Here is a 7,143-nt window from a genome sequence, read left to right as displayed (position 1 = left end):
ATACCATCAAAAGTGAATTTTAAAAAATAAAAAAAATTGTTATTTTAATATATTTTTCAGTCTCATTTTGTGTTTTGGTTTATCTAGTTCTGGTTTTTTAACAGAGGGATAGGAACACTTGTTAACTCCCTCTGTTCTAATTTGTTTGTTCTCTTTGATTTTTCATAAATATTAAGAAATACAATAAATATTATGTTCACGAGGTATATCCAAAAATGATACTTCATTCGAAGTTGTATGCTTATATGCCCAAATAAAAAGATACAATCATAATATTATAATCTTATTGAGGCAATCATAATATTATAATCTTATTGAGGCGAATTTCAAATCTATATTTATTTGATACTATTCATACATTATATTACAACATATTCTAACAGCAAGAAAGACACAAGACGACATTCAATTCCCTAGCACATCAGTGAACACCCTATTTGTTGGTGACTTGTGCCACCGGCCCTAAAATGCTTTACCACTGGCGCAGCCGTTTTAGGCTTTCAGCAACTTTTGTCCATTTTAATGTGTTGAAAAGTAAACATAATTTGGTATTTATGAAAAAAAAAAATAGAGGAATTGGTCTATTAGTTAAATTAAAAGAATTGGTCGACTGGTTAAGTTGACAGAATTAATTTTCTTGTTTAGAACAGGTTTTCCTTTGATTAATTTAATTCCTTAATTGTTTAAGACTTTAAATTTATTAATAGACCTGTAATAAGAAGCATAAAATATAAGTGTAATAGAGAAAAAAATGTGTATAGGAAAGAAAACACTTGATGAAAGATTCATTAATCTCAAATTTTCTTCTTGTTCTTTAGTTTTGCTTGTTGCATTATTATCGATAAACTCCTACCGCACTAATTTTTCTTTTAACAAGTTGTATCAGATTTTTTTTTATTGTTTGACATGACTAATACAAACTTCTCACTTTAATGTTCTCGTTTGATAAAGAATATTATGAAATTAGATGTTTTCATGTGAAAGCTTGGCTAGGTTCTTAAGATGTGTGAGAAACAGTTGGAAAAAAAGTTTTGATGAGCTTATAAAAGGAGTAACAATTATGAAATTTCTTTTAGTTATTGATGCATATTATGAGAGATATGAAGAGCATCAAAAACTTGTTATACCTCCATAATCACCAATGAACTCAACTTCACTTTTATCTTCTTCTTTTAATGGTAGCATAAGTAAAAGTAGCCTACCTAGTCCACCAAGAAAGATAAGGAGCTTTAATGACTTGTATGGAGTAAGTAATTCAATTGATGATAATCTAATACTATATTTTCATCTTGCCACATGTGAACCTGTAATGTTTGAAACAAGCAATAAAAAAGAAAAATGGAGAATTGATATGGATAAGGATATTGCATCAATTTAGAAGAATGACACATTGAAATTGATTCCTAGATCGAAAGGAAAGAAGCTAATAAGTGTTAGGTGGATCTACAAAGAAAAAAAAATGCCAAAAAAAAGTGTACAAGGCGAGATTGGTAACAAAAGGCTATATTCAAAAGCAAAGGATTGACTATGATGAAGTTTTTTCCCTAGTTGTTAGATTGGAGACCATTCGATTGATAATTGTCACAACTGCCCAACATAGATAAAAGATCTACCAAATAGAGGTCAAGTTAGCCTTTCTAAATGGCTTTCTCGAAGAGGAGGTCTATATTAAGCAACCTATGGGTTATGAAGTGAAGGGATATAAAAGCAAGGTATTAAAGTTGAACAAAGTCTTGTATGAATTGAAGCAAACCCCATGAGCTTAGTATAGTCGCATTAATAATTATTTTTTAAAGAATGAATTTGTAAAATACCCTTATGAATATGTTATCTATGTAAAGATAAAGGGGAGTTGTTATACTCTTATTATATGTGTATATGTTGATGACTTGATTTTTACAGACAATAACCTAAAGATGTTTGAAGACTTTAAGCAAGCAATGGTCAAGGAATTTGAGATGACATATATTGGTCTTATGAGTTACTACTTAAGGATTGAGATCAAACAAGGAAAAGATGGAATCTTTGTGAATAAAAAGAAGTTTGTAAAAAAGATTCTCAAGAAGTTTAAGATTGAGGATTATGCAAAAGTAAATACTCTAGTTGAGTGTAGAGTGAATATGTTAAAGAATGATGAAATAAAGAAGATAAACTCTATAACATTCAAGAGTCTAGTTGGGAGTTTGAGATATTTGATATGTACTCGTTCAGATATTCTTTTTGGAGTAAAACTTGTAAGCAGGTTCATGAAGACACCAACTACAACACATCTCAAAGCTTTGAAACAAACCTTTTGATATATCAAAAGTACCATAGATTTTGGCTTCTTCTATGGTTATTCTAACAACTTTGATCTTGTGAGAAATAATGATAGTGATCGGGCTATAGACATGGATGAAAAAAAAAGCATTACAAGTTTTGTCTTTTATATTGGAGATATAACATTTATTTAGAGTTTGAAGAAGCAATCTATAGTCACATTATCTATAATCACTTATGAAGTTGAATATGTAGCCACTACAACATGTGTTTGCCATTCCATTTGGCTAAGAAGATTATTGAAGGAGTTGCGAATGCTACAAAAAAAGTCTAGAAATATTTATGTGAATAACTCATCAGCTATTTTCTTAGCAAAGAATCCTGTGTTTTATGATAGAAGTAAGCACATTGACACAAGATTTCATTTTCTATGAGATTGCACTACAAACAAGGAAGTTGAAGTAAAAAATATGAAGACCTAAGACCAAATTGCAAACATTTTCTCTAAGCCACTCAAACATGATGTTTTTGCCAAGATGAGGGATATGTTGGGAGTTATGAGAAATTAAGTTTAAAGGAGGATGTTGAAAAGTAAACATGATTTTTTAATTTTTGTTTTCTGAAAAACGGATGAATCAGTCTACCAGTTAAGAATTAATCAACCAGTTGAGTTAAATGAACCGGTCGACTGGTTAAGTCAACATAATTACTTTTCCTGTTCAAAATAGGCTTTCTTTTGATTAGTTTAATTCCTTAATTGTCTAGAACTTTAGACCTATAAATAGATTTATAATCATAAGCATAAAACATAGGTGTAATAGAGAGAAAATGTGTATTAAAAAGAAAACACTTAATGAAACATTCCTTCTTCTTAAATTTTCTTCATGTTTTTTTAGTTTTGCTTGTTGTATTGTTATCCATAAACTCTTACCACACTAAATTTTTCTTCCAACAACATGTAGGACCATTTCAAATAGGTTGAAAAACAAGATTACATATCCAATGTCCCTAGGTAATCAAGTCTCTTGCCAGAGATTGCTAATTGGCATCCAAGGACATCTATACAAGTATTATAGTATTTTATAGGAAGTCGTCGCTACGTTGGCTTTATAAGGATCCAAGTTCATTTTGGTCCTCAATTTAGATATACCAACTATTTTGTCCTTCCACGCACACACATTAAATAAATTCTCAATATTTTTTCTTAATTCATTTGAGTATGTTCATCTAATCCTTATATATACACAAGATCAAGAACCTTATTAAAAACTAATTGATTATTATGCCTTTAGTAAATTAGTTGTAACTAGTTAGTTTTCTGTCTGCTACTACGAGGAACTTTTTGACAATGTTATTAAACTCAACTAAACCCAGCAGATCAACATAGTAACCCATCGAGTCAGTCTTTAAGTGGGTCGAGTTTCAAAGCAAACTGAGTGAGAGTTGACTCAGTATGGGTCAACTATTTATCCGCGATTCAGTCGACCTAATTAAAATCTAGGTTGAATTAAAAAAAAAAAACATCAATCTTATATTTTTTATTAAAACAATTACTAAAAAATCGATGTTTTGGATTAACTCAGGTTATCTCGTCCAACCCGCGATCTAAGTCATGACCTTAGCCAAATTTAATAACCTTGCTTCTTAGAATCCATTTTTTATTTACTTAAATGATTATAAAAATAAACATCTATGTAAAACCCTTTTTTTTAATATTAAATTTTAACTCAGGAATAAAATGAGTTAAATTAAATTAAGGATTTAGAATTAAATAAAAAATAATGCAATTAAAAGAAATAAAAGAAAGTATGGCATTGTTGTTAGAAAAGAAGAAAAGATGGGGTCAAAATATAATAATTAATCAAAATGGAGTCAAATTATAAATGTTAAAAGATTTGATTGGTTAAGGATCAAGAATCAAAAGAGAATAAGTGAAAACAATTTTGGAATTTAAAGAGGGTTATAACTAACCAAGAGGGGGGAAAGAGGGAGTGCCTAACATTTTTGACTAGTTAAGGATCAAAGTTCATTTTATCACCAGGTGGTTTTAAACTCAATTATGTAAGGTATATTGAATTTGATTAAGAATTGATGTCTAAATTGTAAATTCTAGGTTAGGGTTCATGAGAAAAATTAGAAAAAATAAGAAATTTATCTTGTTTGATAAAATTAGAATGGTAAAGGATGAAAGCAATTTAGAATAGTGAGTGATTGAAGAAAAAATCCTAGTGTTGTGAAAAAAATTGGTGTCGGTCATAAGGAGAGAAAATTGGAATTTTTTTAAAGCTATGCATGAACATTATTAGGTCATGATTATTGTAGCATGTGTTGAAATGTAAAGAATGAATTGAAAAAAAAAAGAAATTTTATGTTTAATTGTAATGGAAAGACTTGGTTAAGCTTAAATTGTGAATATTTGAGTTATGAGGAATTATGGAATTATACTTAATCTTGTAGTATTATTCATGAAGGAATATTATGAAATATGTGAAGGAGAAATAATTGCTTTGAATGATGAAAAAATGAATGAAAATACTTTGTTGTATGTTTAAAACAAAGATTAAAAATTTGGACAACACCATCACTCAGGGTTTAGGGCTTGAGAATGATGGAAACTAGAATAAATTTCTTCATAAAAATTGAATTTAGGGATGTTAGCTATTTAACGAAACTAACTTCATTTAAATCGAAGTTCTAAAACTCCAGATGCGAGTTAGAAATAAAGGGAGGGTCAGAATAAATTTTTGCTTGACAACTTTTAGTTGTTGCATTAACGATTAATTTAGGAGGTGTAAATGATAAATTTAAGTCTTCTTCCCTTCAGTAAAGTTGTAGCCATATATCTAATCTTTTGAAAGAAATAAACAATGTATGAACTTGAATTTTATAACTTAGGATTTAGTTAAAATATTAACCAACATTTTGAGTGAGTAAGTTAGGTTAAGTTGGCTAGAAGTAGCTAACTTTAAAAAATTCATTTAGAATTGCTCTTAATGTAAAATTTAAAATGATAGAAACTATAAGAATGAAATGGTTAATATGGGTTAAATAGCTAATGATGATTAACTTAGGTGATATAGACCCGTAGTAAGTCATTTTAAGTCAAGAGCAAAATGACTATCTATAGAGTCAAATTTTGAAATAAATTAAGGATTAAATGACATTATTCTTATTGGTATGTTGTATGACCCGCTCAGTAGCAGGGGGCCATTTTACTCGCCCAGACATCAAGTAGGTGCTTGACATCTTAAAATTTAAGCATTACTTAATTGTGTTTGTAATTCTTTTTTAAATGTATAGTAATCTTAATTAATAAACGATAAATTATTGAAAAAACTAGTTATCTTAGTAAATGAGACTAGTGCCATAGTAAATAGATAGATGAAGATATTGATTTCCTAGTTAATAGGGTTAGTGCCTTGAAACAGGAAGATGAATATATTGATTCACTGGTTAATGAGATTAGTGCATTGGTTAATTGATAGATGAAGATTTTGGCTTCTTAGTAAATGAGATAATTCTCTCATTAATGGGAAATTAGATAAGGTTAATTGATAGATGAAGATTTTGGCTCCTTGGTAAATGAGATAATTCCCTCGTTAATGGAAAATTAGATAAACTAGTCCTTGAGATTACTAAAACTAATGCCTTGGTTAATGGAAAATTGAAGAAATTCATAATATAAAAATGAAACAAGTACTGGTTTATCAAGATAAGATGTTGTGTTATTAAATTATATGAATTGTATGAATTGAGAATAATTTCATATAAAAGTAATAATAATAAATATTCTTTGTATATAAACTAATTATGTCGAGTATTGTATAAATTTTAGATACTTCACAACATCATGATGAGTAGTGAATATTACATTTGTAATTTTGGTGAAATCAACGATGTTTTGTTATGTAATATAATTTTGTAACTAGGTAGAATATGAATTTAAATTAAATATGAATAATGTATCTTAATTAGTTCTTTTGAAGCAATAATATGGCTGTAATTATACAGACCAAGTTTTAGGTTCAATTTGCTTTAATATGAATATGTGTTAATTTATTGTTGTAACTAAGTTATTCATCCCATAACATGAAATATTTTGAAATAATATAATATTTGATTTGTTTGAGGAAATATGAAAGAAAAAGAAGTTATTCTTGTGTTGATGGTAATATATAAATATGGAAGTCCCGAATGATAAAAATATGTTAAAATTTTATTTGCAGACTGTAAAAATTAATTGAGTAAATAATTTGAAATTGAAAAATATAAAGAAACTTTGCTAAACTTTTAGTAGAATTATATATATCTTGTACTTTAAATTATAATACTATATGTTCCTATAAATATGATAAACAAATTTGGGGTTATTACAATCTATATGAAAGACTACCAAAAGAAGAAGAAATTTATTTCTTCAATATAAAATCCATTTCTTTATTATTTTAACAAAAGCATTTTCTTTAACTATAAGCACTCTATTTAAATAAAAATCTATCATAATTTCAAAAGCAAGTTTAAAAAGAAAATATTAAAAAAATTCCTCAATATTTTATGTGATTTAAGAAAAAGAAAATAATAACGGTAATAAAATCATGTAAAAAATCTATAAAAAAATAAAGAAATGAAATTTATTTTCATTGAATATTCATGATTAATTTTTTATTTTTGTATATTAGGTACATAATAAATGAAAAAAAAATATTATCATTCCCATAAAATCTATCATATTATTTAAGAATCATGAAAAAAATTAAATAGTGATTTAAAGCGTAATTCAATCAAAATCCAAAAATATTATAAGAAATAGAAAAAGATAAGACTTTTGTGCCAAAAAAAAAGGTCTCGCATACCTGACCAAACATAAAGAAGTGTGTGGGCTTA

The sequence above is a fragment of the Populus nigra genome, chromosome 14 (genome assembly GCF_951802175.1).
Source record: "Populus nigra chromosome 14, ddPopNigr1.1, whole genome shotgun sequence".
Lineage (NCBI taxonomy): Eukaryota > Viridiplantae > Streptophyta > Magnoliopsida > Malpighiales > Salicaceae > Populus > Populus nigra.
The sequence above is the reverse complement of the archived record's forward strand: the minus strand, read 5'-3'. Positions refer to the sequence as shown.